General features: G+C 40.0%; 1 protein-coding gene across 9 annotated transcripts in view; it reads right to left on the bottom strand.

Annotated features, from left to right (window-relative positions):
• The window catches only part of LOC133207734 (BEN domain-containing protein 5), a 965,731-nt gene that overhangs the window by 447,389 nt on the left and 500,119 nt on the right, over window positions 1-18,223 (bottom strand). The window lies entirely within an intron of this gene.

The raw sequence follows: 18,223 nt of genomic DNA, 5'->3' as shown, positions 1-18,223 counted from the left end.
GGAACTTGAAATGGATGGCTGGAAGCACAGATGGACCGATATATTTATAAAAGTGATTTCTGATTCCGCAGGGAAGGAGACAAGGAACCAAGACAAGAAACTCAAAGTTCTTTATTCATATCAATCACTGACTCACAGCCTGTATGTGATCAAACGCAATTATATTGCCTTGGGGTGAACCTTTCAAAGACATGTAAGAGGATCTAGACAAACTCAGGACTGATAAAAGGAAAACTTCTTTTCATGCTGAGTGCATTCAGCTCATAGATCTCATTGCCACTGGATATCCCTCACCCCAAAATCTTGACAGACCTGATCATCACTGGATATTTGTACAGATAGCAGAATACAGGGAGTTATGGCAAATAAGGTTAAGCAGAAGAGTGGTTTCTGGAGGGGCTGCAAACCTTCACAGGGCAAACCAACCTGTACTACACAAAGGTTAGGAAATTTTTTTGCCTGGAACAAGTTATCCCACCAGTGCCTTGGTGATGGGGGGACGTGTCTGATGTTCCCTTTCCCTTTGTAACACATAGCCAAGGCTCTTGGCTACTGTATGGTCCCATTCATAGGTGAACTCCCCACCTCTGTAGCCTGCCACTGAAATTCTTGTGCTCCTGGATCACTGTCATCCTTTTCCACCTTTCTGTGGGCTGACAGCTTTCAATCACCAGCAAAGCTTTCCCCATCACACAGACAAACTGTTACCTCTTCTTCATAGCACTTTCTAACTTACTATCTTCTCCCTAACTTTGCCCAACATTAGTGTGTCTAGCTAGCATTGAAGATTATACTGTCCAGTTTAATTTCTCTTCCCTAATTTGCTCAATAATGTCTGTGTTACTTTCATTTATTGTCAGCCCTATTGATCTTTTTCTAATCTAATTCCCATCACCGTATTCACTGTATTCCCTGCGTGACAGCTGAAAGTCCTTGAGGAGGAAACATTAACTTGGTATCCCCTACTGTGAATGCTCTTCCTTGGAAATTATGACTGATGAAACTCCTTTCCAAACCCATAATTTCTTTATAAGTAAAGCTTCACTGGCTAAAGTATATGGACACAGTTGATCATCCACTGAATATACTTCAGCTATGTGCCCAACAGTGAATGTGGCCTGCTGATTGGGATGTCAGGCTGAAAAAAACACAGTTTTGAAACCTTCCTGGCCTTCAGTACTTTAACTCTTGTCCAACACAAATCATATTTGGGAGAAAATGCATTCCTGTCTGTTTTTCATAGGTAATCTTTATTCTTTTAACTCTGCTAAGTCATCCTGAGTATGACTTTAGCAGTGTGCTTGATCACATTTGCTTTATTATAAAATACTAAGGCCAGTCTATGCCAAGCCTTTTTCCAGGTGTGCCAGGGTAATGGCATTAGGGAACAGAAGACCCTGCTGCTGCCTTGGGTTGCCTTGACAGGAACCACTCAGAAATGCTGTCCCTTCACTGTGGGGTCTGCTCACCCCACCATCCTTTCCCAGGGAGAAATAAGGCAACATAAGCAAAGGACCTACCACCCCACTGGGAGCCATAAGACGAAATATCTCCTAATGAGCTAAATTTTATATAGAATCTCTGCCTTAATCCTGATTTATATGTACAAAGCTATGAAATGCCATGGCTTAGCACCCACTGGGCCAAAAGCTTTGCTTACATTTCTGAGCACAACTGGAACTCCAAATGCTGTATATCTAATGAACAGCTGGAGAAGAAAATATATACCCAAAACCTATACTCTGTGAAAGCTTCTCTACTGGGAAAAAAGGTGGAATATAAATATCACCAAAGAAGGTTGCAAAACATAGAGATTTGGAATAGAGAGAAAGGCACGTAGCTCAAGTGGCCCCCGGTCCTGACTTGAGTCTATTAACTAGAGTAAAAACAAATATTAAATAAAACCTGAAACAGCTTAACTTGATACTGTAGGAAAGCAAAATCACATAGAGTAGGCTAAACAAAATGGGAAATAAAATGAAATTATTACATGTCAAATGTTCAGTTTATAACTTTTTACCTGTTTGGACTCTGCCTTCAAGCTGGCTTTGGAAAAAAAACAAATTAAACTCCAGATCCAGGAAATCTTTGTGCATATGTTGAACTTTAAGCTCAAGTTATTTCTCTGACTTCAAGTGGAGCAGCACTGATCTTTTGCATCTAACACCTAACTGCTGCAAGGGATTTGAAATACCACCAGGCTCTTGGCACTGGCTCCACCCAAGTGCTCCAGGCTGGAGCACGGTGGTTGCTGCCTGCCCAGTGCACTGAGAGAGAAAATATTTCTCTGCTCTAACCTTCAGTGGACCTTGAAGAATTCTCTCTCATTCGGCTCAGCTTCGCCCAAGCCCTGGAGAGAAGGAAACAGCAAAGTGCATTCCAGAACTGCGCATTTAAACATGCAAAAATGCACTAATTATGGATCCAATCACTTTCCGGAAATCTCAGATCTCAGGGGCTAGCTCTCTGCCGTTTCCAGGGCTCAGCTGGATGCAAGCAGCCTAGTAACTAGATGGATTTTTTAAAGAAAACCCATACAGACACGCTTATGGGTAGCTATAAAAGCAGCAGAATTTGAATTTAAAGAGAGAGACTTTACAAGTGTCACAAAGATTAATAAAATAATTTCTTCAGAAGTATCATGGCTGTGGGGCTTTATATATTCACTTCTCCCTTCAGTGCGGAAAGATGCAAATTGCAGCTGTTGGCCCCTTCCAGCATGCTCACCCTCTCCCTGTTTTGACAGCTTTCTCGAAAGGCTCATCTCACAAGATGTCTGGCTTCTTTGTGTTCTGCCTTTAGTAATTTTCCACTTCTCAAACACCTGCCTCTGCAGAGATGTGTGGGACTATCCCAATATTCAGGTAACCTACAGTCCCAAGAATTACCTAAAACTTGAGCAGTGAAATGTAATGGCTATCGTCTCTGGTCAGGTAAGAGGTGACAGTTTCCTGTATTAATAAGGCTGCATTTCACCTACGTTTGTCAAAAAGGTGTTCCATGAGAAACACGAAAATGATTTCCACAGCATCAGCCGTAATTAATAAGAAGCAAACTGAATGATCCCCTGCATCACCACAGCCTCTCTATTGCTATAAGCCTGTCCTACCCTTAAGGGGCAGCATCCTCATTTTCACTTTACCAGCTATTTGAAAGCCCAGCGGCAGGAAGAGGCCAGTGGTGATTCACACCAGCTTCCCACCTCGCAGTTTTCTATCCTTGGTACTAGCCAGAGGCAACATCCCTACAGTGGATTAGGGCTCTGCAGCAAACCTGCAGCAGATCCCGTTCGCTTGCACAAAATTAACACAATCTTTAATTAATGCAGTAAGCACTGATGAGTAACAAATCATATTAAAATACAAGGAAGGCAAATTTTTAATAAATTAAGCATTGATTCACTCAATAAATATTAATCTACTAAGCATCAGGAATTCATTACATTTTAGAAAACCAGTTGAAAAACAGCTCTGGTGAGCTGGTCTGAAGTGTGCAGAATGGTCCCTGTTCACCTATAATATACACTTAGTTTTAACTAATTCCTTAATTTATCAAGTTAAACAACTTGCCTGAAAGTTAAATCTGGATTATTATTTCACTGCAATATGCAATTTTCTTGACAGACATTCTAACTCACCCTTTGGATCATTTCCTAAATTTTTCTTAGTAACTCCTGAGTACCTCCTCTCTCTTCCTTGATGCTGGTGGTCTTTAACATATTTGCTGACTGGTGTCATTTAATTTTCACCTCAATTAGCTAGAGTTGCAAAACTAAAAAAAAATAAAAAAAATAAATAAGAAATAAATTGTAGGGGGATGTAAATGAACTCATTCATTTAAGTTTAGCTTATCTAAGAGATGTTCTTTCACACTTTGCTCTCTGCAGAGTTCCTCCAACCTTATATAGATGTGGGATGTGCTGCACTTGCTTCGACTCTTATCTACATATTAGCAAAAGAGAAGGAGAAAAAGCCAGATGCAAAGATGCCCCATGAGACTGATATGGAGCTGTTTCTGTAGCAACCGATGATTTTCTTCTCATGTAAGAATGAACCTAGTCATATCTAATTCTGAATGTATCTGGGCCTCACTTGCCAGCCAAAGCTATGTCAAGTATAAAGTCAATATAGTCAGAAAGAGTGATAAAAAAAGGCAATTATAAAGTCATCTTCCCACTCCTACATTCCTCCTCCAGCCAGAATCTGAAAGATATCTGTACCCCTGCCTTCTGTCCCAGCACATCATCTCCAAGTCCTCAGCATCCAGCATAACTGGTAAGCAGAGCTGGAAGTACCAGCCAGATACCCAGGTATTGCTTACATGAGGCTGATGTGCTGGAAGCTCCTTCAGCAGACCCGTGCACCCATGTCCCAGGAGACAGCGTGCTCTTGCAGGGGCTTCTCTAGACCACAGGGTCACCCATACCTGCCTTGCTCTAAGTCACCATATAAAAGTCCTAAGGTCAGAGGTGACTTAACTTTAGCTTTAGAAAACTCTTTCTTGGGTTTGTGGCATTTCACTGCCTTCACTCTGTGGGCAATATGTTCTGCAGTTATGAACCCAAAGGCAGGCTTCTCACCAACATCTCATGCTGGTGGAACTGACTCTCTGGGACCACAGCAAGACTTTCTCTGCTTAAATGTATTTTACCCAGCCTAGTCTCTGCTATTGATCTCTTCCATCCAATTTTAATGTGGTTTGAACAGGTTAAAATTTGAAATCAAGTGCATGACTTTTTTCCTTCTTTTTTTCCTGGAATCTTTGCCACAAATAGTTACTAATTGTGCCTTTTCCTTTTAAGTTCCAAATTAACTCTTCTTTTCTATAAATGGACTGTGTTGACATAAGAGCGATTGAAACCAGTGGATCTTCTCACAATATAAAGCCTCACAAAATAAAGCTGAGTATGTATTGAAGGCTGAATTTCACATTTCTATGGCCTTTATTATTGCTACACTCTGTAACATCAATGCTTTTGAAAGCTATTCTCTAACATGTCATGAAAGCACTCAAAAGTTCAGAAAAAGATAAAAAAGATCCAAGTGTGCACCTTGACATGCTGCGGATGGCACAACACGACTGCCCACAAGCATCACCATAAGCCTCCTTGGTTTTGCACTGGAGGGATTTACAGTAGAGTAGAGGGAGAAGGTGCAGAGAGGGCGAAGATAAAGTTTGTGCCCCATCCTTCTGCATCGCTACCTGAGAGTACAAGGGTGACAAGCTGTGCACCTCAGCTTTTGCTAGTCCTATGCAAAAGGTGCCCGTGTGAGAGAGGAATGAAAACCTTCTTTTAGTTGTTTGTTGTTGGACATTTTCAGAAATATTCAGGGCTAATCAACATCTGGAAAACCTTTCTAATGAAGCCTTAAATGGAGGTGTTCAAAAAAAGTAAATGTAAGTGAGCGAGTGCTTCATACCTGTCCAGTTTCTCAAATGCAGGTTTCCCTACTTGTACTCTCAATTTAAGTAATCACCCTAATAAGATACTAATTCAAATCCTGTTAAAATAGATAATTCAATGATTTAAAGCTGCTGTTATATTTTTTGTTTGCTTGTTTTAAACAATGTTATGCCAAGCAATGCTCTTTTCTTTCCATCCTGAAATCACAGGCTTTTGTTCTTATAATGAAGCAAAATCTCACATTTTATACTTCCTTTATGATTAGCTGCTAACGTTTCCTGCTATAATGATAAAATGAACCAGTCAGCTTGTTGACAATTGACTGAGATTTTAGTAAATTCAATCTGCTGTAGCCTCCTCTGTGGAATCGATTATTGATAAGATAGGTGTGGAAGAACGTTTATAAAGTGGTTTGGGATATATTATCGCTCATGCTAAGAGCTATAATGAGCATTTTAAACCATTTTAACAGTGACCACTACAGATATCTGATTGTTGCAATATTTGCTAACTCAGTTCTGGTTTAGAATCAAAACCAAGTCCAAACAATCACAGGTAGTGCCAAACCATTAAGCTACTTTACTCATCCTTACAGTCCACGTATTCTTCTACTTAATATCTGACACCTGCATATTTCTTTCCCAAAACCTCTAAGTGCCAAGGATACATGATACTTTATTTTTCAGAAACTGCTAAACAAGTACCTAAGACCTCTCTTTCTCCCTTGCTTTGACTATTCATTCCAAGAGCACAAGACCCATGCAGTATCTTCTTTCAGTCCTATTGTGCTCAAAAGCTATTTGGAAAGGACATTATTACAATGAAGGTTAAGAAAAGATTGAAAAGCCATGCAAGGTGTCTTTGGGCAGGCACGCAAACACTCTGTAATATGTATGTATGTAGTATGTATGGCTGTAGTAGTAGGTCACAGCCCCAAAGCCTTGTTGTGTAGATTGCTACCAAAAGCAGTAGATTGGTGCCCAAAGCACCAGCCATGGGAGGCTGAGCAACCCAAGTTCTGCACAGCAGAGGCCATCTGGAATGTACACACTCAGTTTTATTGGTCACATAAATTCACAGTCTGTTCCACATATTCTTGAGTGACATCTGCTGGTGCTCTATCTATAGGCTGCCTTATTTACATATACAGCATTCATAAAGATAGTATCCAGATTCTTACTGAACCACTAGGAACCAAAGAAAAGCCCATCAATCCACTATAAATATTTACAATCATGCTGAAAAGTTGTTAAGACTACCTTATCTCTGGAAAGAAAGAGGAAAAACAAACTGCTTTGGAGTGAACTGATGCTTAACTTCACCAGTGAGAGTTATGATGACAGAAAGCCTCTTTCTGTCCTTCTGCATCTGTAAAATAACTGTCCTTATGCACCTCAGTTAAGCCACATGAAGGGAGATTCACAGCAACTTTATGATTTGATGATATATACCATGCATATACAGTGCATCTTTTCAGACATGCACGCAAAGGACATCCCTGATTAGTTAAAAACAGTCTCTTTTTAACCCAAGTCAAAATATGGGCAAGCAAATCCAATCCTTTCATTGAATACAACTGGCCAAATAGACTCAGAGCTCTCAGTTTCATAGGCTTCTATTCTTGCAGATTCAAGCCTCAAATACTGAGGCAAATTGATGCACAGGTAGCCAGTGCTCTAGTCGCTCTGCAGCCCGTGTAGAGTATGTGAGTATATGGAGTACATGCACAAACACTGGTATTTATGCCCAGTAGAGACTGGGGAGAAAGAATGGATGATGTAGCCAATACTTCACTCTTCCTAAAAAAGCTTTCAGTCTGCAAGAAATGAAGGAAAATAAAGCCCATTTCTCCATGGTCTGACACCACCTCCAGGTTGGACTCAAGCCTCTTTGTAGTTTCACAATCAAAAAGGTGGCTGTGGCTATGTGCATGTTTTAAATGAAGCATATGTACTTGCACAGCAAGGGTTCATGATCTATTCATTCCACAGCTTAGCTCAGCATTTAAAAGGGTTTGTTTTGGTAACAAACCACCATGCAAGTTTTTCATAGTTTGTTGTATTATTATGCAAATTGTGGAGCTGTGGTTATAATCCTGTGCTTGTGACATCAATTACTTAAAGCCTATATAGATTACTTTAGTGCCACAAACAGCAGATTATGTCTTAAAGAACACAGTAAGCAGCAGGAGCTAATAAACTCTTCTCTTTAAATGTTATTTATTCGCAAAAAAAGAGTAAACAAGGACAGGTAAAGCTATACAGACCACACACAGTGCCATTAACAACCAAACTCTATACACCATGCAGATGGCCTTAGGCACTGCACAGGCATTCTTTAGTTGTGAATTCCTGTCTTATGTTAAGTCTTAGGATGGAAAGGAGCAGCATTACTGAAAGCAATTATGACTTTGAAAGTCCACCATTTGAGGGTAAGGAACGGTGTTCAATGATGTTTAATTAGAAACAAAGCATATCTACCTATACCAGTAATGGAATATTGACTACCTAGCCACTGTTTATGGGCTATTTTAGATAACAGACAAGACAGATTAATCCCCAACATATGCAATTTTAAAACTAAACATGCAGTTGTAGGGGCTTGTGGTCACACAGTAAATGAGGCACAAATCCAGAGATTTATAGCCCTCCTGCCCCTATTTGGACCTCGAGATTGAACTTCAGCTGCTTATATCCAGCTATGAGTGCTCTGACCAGCAGAACATTTCTCCCAAACCTTCTTTTTCTGTGTATAACTCATGGAATATTTATTGAAACTGGGAGCTAAGTACCAACCTCCACATCCAACCTGTAGGTAAGCTACCAGCTAGTAGCAGTTGTCCTATGCTCTCTATGTTAACTAATTTAACATGCCAGAATAGCCAGCACACTGACGGTGAGAAGGTTGACTTGGGCTCAAGGAAAATACTGTTTTGAAAAAAATGTAATTCTATGAAAAGAGAAAAAAAAAAAAAATAACCAAAACCTGGAACTTCAAGAGAAGGTTTCTGAAACATTTTTTTCCCTAGAAGAGTCCTTCTTCGTAAGAAGTTAAATACCTTCTTGTTTGGGGAGCAGCATGTGTTTGCACTCAGTATGGCTTCTGCTCTGTATTAGAATTCTGCTTAAGGCAGCACTTAACCAGAAAACAAAGGTCTAAATTACAGCACTGAATGGTCCACTGCATTAATACACCTGAGCACAGTCAAAAGAAACATCTATAAACTTTTAAGAAACAGGACTCATGGTTTCACACCATAAGGATGCATGGAAGAAGGTGATCAGCAGTAATCAGCATGGATTCACCAAAGGGAAATTTAAGCAACTTGATTGCCTTATATGATGGGGCAAGGGGCTGGATAGATGAGCAGCAGATCTTCTCTACCTGGTCTTTCAACACTGTCTCCCATGACATCCTCATAGGCAAGCTCTGGAAGTGTAGGATGAATAAGTGGATGGTGAGGTGAATTGCGAACTGGCTAAATAGCAGGTCTCAGAGGGTCGTGGTCAGTGGCACAGAGTCTAGTTGGAGACCTTTAACTAGTATTGTCCTCCAAGGGTCAATACCGAGGCCAATGACTTGAATGAAGAAGGGATAGACTGCCTCCTCAAGAAGTTTGCTGACGATACAAAACTGGAAGGAGTGGCTGATACCCCAGCATGCTGTGCTGTCATTCAGAAGGATCTAGAATGGCTGTAGAAATGAGGAGAGGAGAACCTTTTGAAATTCAGCAAGAGCAAGTGTAGGGCCCTGCACCTAGGGAGGAATATCCCCATGCACCAATATAGGTTGGGGCTGACCTGCTGCATAGAGAAGCACCTGACTGTAGAGAAGGACTGGGGGTTCTGTTGGACAGCAATTTGTCCATAAGCCAGCAACGTGGCCTTGTGGCCAAAAAGGCCAATGGTCTCCTGGGCTGCATTAGGAAAAGCATTACCACCTGGCTGAGGGAGATAATCCCCCCTACCTAGTCAGCCCTGCTGAGGCCTCACCTGGAGTGCTATATCTAGTTCTGGGCTCTCCAGTGCAAGAAAGACATGCTGATCCTGGAGCAAGTCCAGCAAAGGGCTACTAGAATGATTAAGGGTCTGGAGCATCTCTCTTATGAGGAAGGGCTGAGGGAGCTGGGCCTGTTCAGCCTGGAGAAGACAAGGCTCAGGGGAATTCTGATTGATGCATGTAAGTATCTGAAATGAGGGTGCCAAGAGGATGGGGCCAGACTTTTCTAGGTAGTGCCATGAGATAGGATGAGAAGCAATGAGCATAAACTGAAACACAGGAAATTTCACCTGAATGTAACGAAGAACTTATTTACTGTGAGGGTGTCTGAACATCGGAATGGGTTGCCCACTGTGGACAACCATTTTGGAGTCTCCTTCCTGAAGATATTCAAAAGCCATCTGGAGACAATCCTGAGCAACGTACTTTAGATAACCCTGCTTGAGCAGCGAGGTTGGACTATATGACCTGTGATGGTCCCTTCTAGCCTCAACCATTCTGTGATTCTGTGATAACAATACAAATGGAAGGAAGAAAAACACATACAAAAGATGAGAAAAAGAAAGAGAAGGCTGCGTGGAGACCTCATAGCAGCCTTCCAGTATCTGAAGGGGGCCTATAGGGATGCTGGGGAGGGACTCTTCGTTAGGGACTGTAGTGATAGGACAAGGGGTAATGGGTTCAAACTTAAACAGGGAAAGTTTAGATTGAATATAAGGAAGAAGTTCTCTACTGTGAGGGCAGTGAGGCACTGGAATGGATTGCCCAAAGAAGTTGCTCCATCCCTGGCAGTGTTCAAGGCCAGGTTGGACAGAGCCTTGGGTGACATGGTTTAGTGTGAGGTTTCCCTGCCCATGGCAGGGGGGTTGGAACTTGATGATCTTAAGGTCCTTTCCAACCCTAACTATTCTATGATTCTATGCAACACAAGAGTAAATTCCTCCTGAATATAAAATTTCCCCCAAATGACTGCATTTTCATGCATAAAACTTACAACTTTTATGTTAAAAAGTCCCTGTGATTCAGCAGTGATGTGAAAATAAACATGAGAGAACACAACCTCTCTAGTTGCCATTTTCTCTGACTCCCTAGGGCCTAAATCCCCCCCACTCCACTCTCCCTCTAAAACCTCCCTGCCTTTGCTTCTGATTTTGTGGGAATTATCTGGTTGTGTTTATCTCAAGTGTTATTTTCTCTTAAGATGTTCAATTTTGCCTGAGATGCAGGTGAGCTGTGTGAGAACACAGCACAGCAATTTTCAGTGGCGGAAGGTATTCTGCAAACACTCAGAATATATTCCCCTTCCACTCAAAGATGGCAATATTTAAAGGCAGCTAGGTGACTCGTATGGAATAGTAATGCATGGAGTTTTATTTAGAAGAAAGCCTTAATAATAGGTTGTATTTCTGGCATCTCATATTCAAACATTTCAGAAACTTCAACATTCAGTTCTACAAGCAAAGCCTGTAAACCTAACTACCTAAGCTCCCTGTATAACACAAAGCAGAGTAAATGTTAGGAGAACTTTGTGACTGCAAAATGGTGTGCATGAGACCTAGAGGCTGTATCATCTCCAAATCCTTCTGTAGTGATTTCCATTTGTGTCATCACCATTCAGTTTCAAAGCTACCAGTCTCACACATACAGCTCCATTTATCCAGTCATTCAAGAGGAAAAGATAGAGCTTACTGTTCTGAAAGTTAGGTTTGCTCTTACTGTTACTATAATTGCATATATGTACACACATAAATATAAAATCATAGACACATAAACATTCAGATACGTTTATGCAGGTGTGTATATATCGAGATTTCTATTAACTTCTGCATTGGACAGAGTAAATGCTTATAAAACTATAAGCATGCCACAAAGACAAGGAATTGATACAGACTAACTACTGGAGATACACAAGAGAAACCTGAGAAATAGCCAAAATTATCACACCTATCGAACACCAAGCTACAATTTTGTCTCCCACAGAAACATGGCAGCATACACATTTCCTAGTTAAAGCAGTATCTCTGTAAGGAACCAAAGGAAATCAGTGTGAGGGGAGTCAACGGAACTGATTTCCAATGCACCAGACTGGATGATTTCATTTTTAAATCTTCAGTTCAAAATTTACATTCACTTTTCTCTGTCGCTTTCCTTATTTCCTCATTTCCTCCATCCAGAAGAACTGCTGTAGCCCAGTTTCACCTACATTTTCAAGCTGCTAATATTACTGGAATGTAAACCAATAAGACAGGAAACAACCGAATCCAAAGACTTGCCCAACAGCTGGACAAAATCAGTATTTCTTCTTTTGTGGCAAGGAGACAACTAATTCCACCCCTCCTGCTCTGGCTGGTCAGGCACTGTTACAGCCAAAGACTGCAACAGGCACAGGCAGGAGTGACAGGGAAAATAACTGTTTTCACATTTAATTTAGGAGGATTACTTTAACTGAAAATCTTGCCCCCCTGCCATACTGTGCAAAGTTCCTTGTTTACTGTATATAAGCCAAGACAACACAATCAAAATAATAGTGAGAAGTTAAATTAGAATCTAGCATGTATGGGCAAATATATAAATTTACATGTCTGACTTTTGTGATCTCATCTAATTTCAAGCTTTTCATCTAATTTCAGTTTGAACCTGTTTCCTTTCACAAGCCATACCAGTGAGTTAGTTTTTCCTATTGCTCAAAAAAATCAATTTATTTTTATCCCAAACCAGACTACTGCGTGTCATATTCACTTAACAAATGTTTCAGAGCATCCCAATCTTCATTCTTCTGAAAACTGCATATTTAATTACAGCCCTTGAAAGCACTGTCTGGAGAAGTCAAATGGCAGCAATGCGCATGAGCTATCCCAGAGGTGAAAAGAAATAATCTTACTTTCCAAACAGACTAAACAATTTCTCATTTGTTTCTGAAGCAATTTTGTTGCAGTTTTCTATGGCACATGCTAAAATAGTTACTTACATCCCTATATCTAAACCTCTTGAGACACAGGACTTAGAATGAGGTCTGCTCAGGCTGCAACCTGTGTCAAAACTCCCACAGACCAACAGGGCAGTATTGGGATTCCTTACAGCCATTTCCAGGGTCACTCTGTCTTTCCACACTATCTAGTGTAATTCCTGTTTAATCTATGGTTGGTGTCTCTGGAATTATTAATAAAAGCAGTAAAATGGAGGCTACTGGAACCGAGGAGGCTTTTAGCTTTATATATCCGAACTGGAACATTTTTATTTCACTTCTAAAATATGACATTTTAGCCCAAAGCGTTCACCCAGGTGCTTTAAACTGTGAAAACCATTCCAGAGGCATTTTAATTCACAATAGTTGAAGAGAGCTATATATAGCATATATAATATGTCGTGCTATATTAAAGGAAAAATAAAAGTTTGGTTCATCAAAATCGCTGAGATGCCTTAGCTTGCCCAAGAGTAGCCTTAAATGGTGATGTGTGCAAGAAAACGAGGCCAACCAGTTGTTACTGTTCAGTTCCTTTCTTCAGTCCATGTCAGGTTAATCTTACTAATAAAATAGGGAATACCATTTGTCCCTTACACTGAACAGAGATAAGAAGTCTGAAAATCTCTTTTCATTAACCTTGTTGCTAACTGTTTCAAATTATCACTCTTTTACAGTTGTTCTATAAGCAATTCCTTGGGGACCTGCTACCTGATATATATCTAATAGTGGCTAAAAAGCACAGAACAAACACTTGTGAAAAATCTGCATGGTGACCGACAAATAAAAGACAGTTCTGAGCAGCACCTGAAGCACAGGGACATCAGGGGGAGCACAAATGCCCTGTTAGCCAATTTTGACAAGAAACTACTAATTCTGCATCACCAGTGTGCCATTGCTAAGGGCTTCAGTCCAACCAAAGGGTGAGTTTCCCCAGTTCCCCTTGTGGAGACAGTCACTGAAGGCAGATCATGTCTCTTGGAATCAGGTCTCCAGAAGAAAAAAGCTGAGATTTACTCGTGTAACACACATTTAAACAAGGATGTAGTAATTAAATCATGAAGCTACTGCAAACCAGTTGTTCTTTGAGTTACACAAAGAATATGTTTATCTGGATAATCTGAAACCTCCAATTTGTAAGGCACTCTAAAACTTCCAGTTTTCAAGAAAATACAGTTATGTATTTAAACTGCTTCCATTACCCTCATTTATCTTCTTCATTTATTAGAAGAAATACAAAAGGTTTCCAAACATCCACTTAATATTAACCTTAAAAATCAATTATCTAGATGTTAACAACAACATTTATGCACCGTGTTTGGAAAAGCATTTTGATTTTCCAAAGTGTACATATTTTTTAGTTAGGAAAAGAGCTGTGGTACGTCAAGAGTAACTCATGAGGAAGTATCAGTCCATCATTTCAAACCAATTTCACAGTTGCAGGAAAGGTGAACAAAAGTTTCCATAGGTCAACATGTGAGGAAAATTTATCCTTGTTCTTACCCTGAACCCTACAGTGTCAGCTATATTTCAGGATTTTTTATATGGTTTGTTGGGATTTTTTTTAAAGACCAACACAAATGTAAATGTTCCAATTTATAATGGCTAAATTAGGTGTCAGGTTCAGTCCTGTTCCCAGTGAGCTGGAATTTTTCTTATGGGTATTGAAGATGGAGAATATTTTTAAGACTGAGAACACAGTTCCATGTTCAGGTTGCAGTCTGCCCTTGCCTTGCCAGTCCCAGCCTCCGCAGAGACAGGCAGGTGTTAGCAGGCAGCTACTTCATTCTCCAAAGACCCCTCCAGAAGAGAGTCTCTCTACTGTGTTAGCTATCAGATACATATCTGTGCTCAATATTACAGCTGGAAAAAAATATCAGAGTTCAAGACTTTTAATATCTCCAAAATAAACAAAACAGTGCAGACAATGCAATAGAATCAGTATTTTCAAATGAGCTTTTTAATGAAGTCTGAATAGATTCCCAGACCACATGATCAGAAAACTAAGTAAAATCATTGGGGATTATTATCAAAAACCTCCTTGGAAAAGCAAAACAGCAGATACGATCTTAGGGTAGAAAAGGCACTTTGTGTATGAGGAGCTGGCAAAGCAAGGGGCAAAAGCAAAGAAAGTGTTAAGAAAACTGAGGACAAAGAGGTGCCATTAGGAAGATGCCATTAGGAAGCTGGCTTTGGAAGAGACTGCATAGAAATAAGACGAAACTGTTCTTGAAAACAAATAAGCAAACAAACCGGCTCACCCAGCCCTCTGATAGGCAAAGAAATCAGAACTGTCAGCTTTCATCCACCTTATACAATAAACCTAAACTCAAAAATTAGTTAACTTTTGATTCAAGCTGCACAGAGCTAAATTTTACTGGCCACAGCTTTTCCTAACTAGGTGGCTTGGACTCTGAGGAACATGAGATTTTCTAGGTGAGGGAGTGTTTTAGTATTGCTACTGTGTCAACTTTGAATTATGCACAGATTTTTAAATATGGAACTGTTCCTCTACTTATGATGACAGGCACATTCACATCATATAAAATTGGGAATGGGGAGAGCTAAACAAAGCCAGTGAGTTCTGAATTGATCACCTAAAACATCTGCTGTATTGCTTTGGAATAGCAGCACATATGGTATATAGGAGCATCCAATATTTGGAGGCACACTACCTATGCAGAACATCCATAAAATGTCAGAAACACCCATTTTGGCCATTTTCTGTTTTCACTCTGAATGTTCTTCTTTTAAATAAAATGCATAAAATTATTTTGGGGTTGATTTCTCTGTTTTATCACACAGTTTGATTGCAGTCGACTTAGCTCCTGCCTTAAGCCTCCCCTACACTTCTGTACAGTGCTGAGAATACTAATAGTGTTCACAAAGACAACAAGAACATAATGGGAAACAAAGAAAAGTTATCATCTAAATATGATCCTTCCTATCTCAGACATTCTACTCCTTGCACTTACACTGAATCTCACTGCTATTATGGTACAATAATCACACAGCACTCTTCACACAGTATCTATTAACAATGAATCATCAATATGCATTTATAAATAGGATTTTACTCTCATGTAGCTATACAAAGCTCTAGTCTTGCCAAGAGCTAGGATGTGACATTTTCAGGAACAACTGACCTTGGAGTGAATTAGGCACCCAAATGCCTTTTAAACATATTTTTGGGAATCTGGTTCTAAGCATCAAAATCTCCCTAAAATGGGTCACGCTGCAGCCTCTGAATTTGCATTTAAATATAGTAAGACAAAATATCTCAAATGATCAAATAAAAGTATTTTTTAAATCCTACTGCCCAATTATTTGCTTTGAACTCCCATGCAGTCACTCCCATTTTGTAAGTTTGGCTTTTATTTGGGGGAGATAAGAAATACTGGACTGTCATATCCACTCAGACTGCATCCCAATGGAAAAGAGAGCTACTGTGCAAAACAGAGAAAATACCAGATGGGCTATTTGAGCCACAGAGTCATAGAAACCATTAGGTTGAAAAGAAATTCTTCAAAAGGAAACTAGTCTAGGGAACAGTACAGGTTCAGAAAAGATGACACAGATCAGCTAAAATACTTGTAATTTCTCTTGGCCAGAGTTTCCTTTAACCAGTTCAAGCTCAGAAAGAGATAAGGGTGAACCATGAATCAACATTTACAGAGTCTCTCTGGTAAACTTATTATTTGTTACAGTCTCAGTTGCAAAACCTGAGACGAAGGCTTTCCCCCCTGAAGAGAAACACTAATAAAAGTGCCTGTACTTTGCCACTCCTTTGAGCCTATTCCACTGGTAAAACTCAGTAGCAGGTTGTGCAGTTCTCAAAGTCCCTCCAAATGTTATTGAATAACTCTCTACAAGCGATTACAAAGGAACCCAGCACTAATCTTCCCATTACATCATCATGCAAACTGGTACGGTCCTACTCATCCTTCCCAAACACTGTCCTTCAGAAGAAAAAACCCACATTCTGGGATGGCTAAAAGGTGAATTGGATACCAGTTTTGGTGATTCCAGCTCACATTAGCAGAAGGCAGCACGGAGCTGAAATTACAAGGCAAAAAGTCATGTATCATTTAAAATAAATTCATTGCCCAACCAATATCCAGTTTGGCAGGACCGTTATTTCTAACACTAAAATATGATATTTAACGACACCACATCATACACTTCATGATAGCCAGCTGTGACCTGTCGTGGTGAAATCAAAGAGGGGAAAACTCACAGCTCACATTATCTGTGCCACAACCTTCTTCTAACCCCAAAAAAGGCTCCACGTTTTCTAAGAAAAGAACCACCAAAACCCCAATTCCAAGCCTTTAAAAGAGCAGATCACAAAAGCAAAAACATCGCTAAAGCATATATAATTCTGTGAGGGCTCCCTCTTTTGGTAACAAATACAAAGCATCAGAGATCATCAGCATAAAAGCTTTTCACAAGAGGTTCTTTGCTTTCACGACTACAAACCTCACATCAATAACATAGACTGACCTTATTGTATTTTGTCTTTTAGGGAAGACCTTCTTTGCACAGAAGTCTTCATCTACCAATACAATGAATGCTGCTGCTCCTAAATTTGGGAGTTTCTTATATGGTCCTTTTATTCTGCAGAGACTATGCAGCAAGAGAAACCACTCAAAATTCCACATTTCCCCTCAAGATCTGGGAACTAAGAGTTACAGGTCTTTCAGGCGCAGCCAGAAACAGATGCAATTTGGCATTGGCTGGGATAAAAATCCCAGGATTAGTCAAGGAAATAGGTCACAAAGGACAGGCCAAAGAACAAGTGTGAAGAATGGCTTTTTACTGATTAGTCCCTTCCTGGGAAGCAAGCCAGAAAGTACAGAAGGTCCCCAAGAAATTTCCCTTTAATACTCAGACCAAGTTTCACAGTGTAGCTTTTCCATGGAAGCTCAAGGTTAGAGTTAAGCTGTTAAATGGAAAAACATCTAACAATTTTTTATCACTACTGGTATTGCTGGTATAAAAGCTTTTACCTGGACACAGGGTTTCTAAAGATGCTGATCACTTGGGAAGGCACACTGCCCTGCTTTAGGGCAGTGATTTTGGATTGCATTAGCAAAACTGCTACACCTGACTTCTTAGTTAACTGGGGGCTGGGATTTCCGAGGGAAATCTGCTCACCTGAGTTATTGCTACATTTCTCCTTAAAATGGAATTTGGGGTCAATATGCTGAGCCTTCAAGCAATTTAAGTCAGGTTCTGAAATATTTACCCATATCAACACCCTAGACTGATTAATATAATTTGGCCTTGGATAAGAAAGAGTGAAAGGCTTTGGGCTAACTTCTTCCTTTTAGTTCCCTGTAGTTTACATCAGCTGATACTCTGAAACTCTGATTCTATACCATGGGAGCTTTTTAGCAGTTTCTGTTAAGGGTTACTGAAATTTAAAAGTTCATTATGTTACAATTCTCTCATCTAGGTCTCAAAGGCTTTTACATTACTGCTGTCCTGTGGGGAAACTAAGGAAGGGGTTGCTGGTTAAGTGAACTCAGGGAGAGCTCCTTATAAACATTATACAGGTATTATGGGGTCTTTCAGTTTAAATACCCTGTCTGCGAAAGGCAGCTTATCCGGGATTTATGTACATTAAGTGAATATCACGCTAGCTTTTTATTAAAAATTAAGATCTTTTGAGTCACATCAGAAATCAATACACCACAATTTGAGTGAAGGAGAATGATGATCCTGTGGTTAAGTAATTGAAAAGGGAATTAAGTAATCTGTCATCCTCCCTGCTCTGGGCAAGTTAGCTCTGGATGTCTTAAGCACTGCATTGTAGGCTACTAAAAGGGTTTGACATGTTTTCAAAAGCAATTCCA

This window comes from Neopsephotus bourkii, unplaced genomic scaffold (genome assembly GCF_033783945.1).
Source record: "Neopsephotus bourkii isolate Nb327-2 ecotype Australia unplaced genomic scaffold, CSIRO-AGI_Nbou_v1 NB_234, whole genome shotgun sequence".
In the NCBI taxonomy this organism is placed as follows: Eukaryota; Metazoa; Chordata; class Aves; order Psittaciformes; family Psittacidae; genus Neopsephotus; species Neopsephotus bourkii.
Note: the sequence above shows the minus strand (reverse complement) of the source record. Positions and strands in the feature narration are given on the sequence as shown.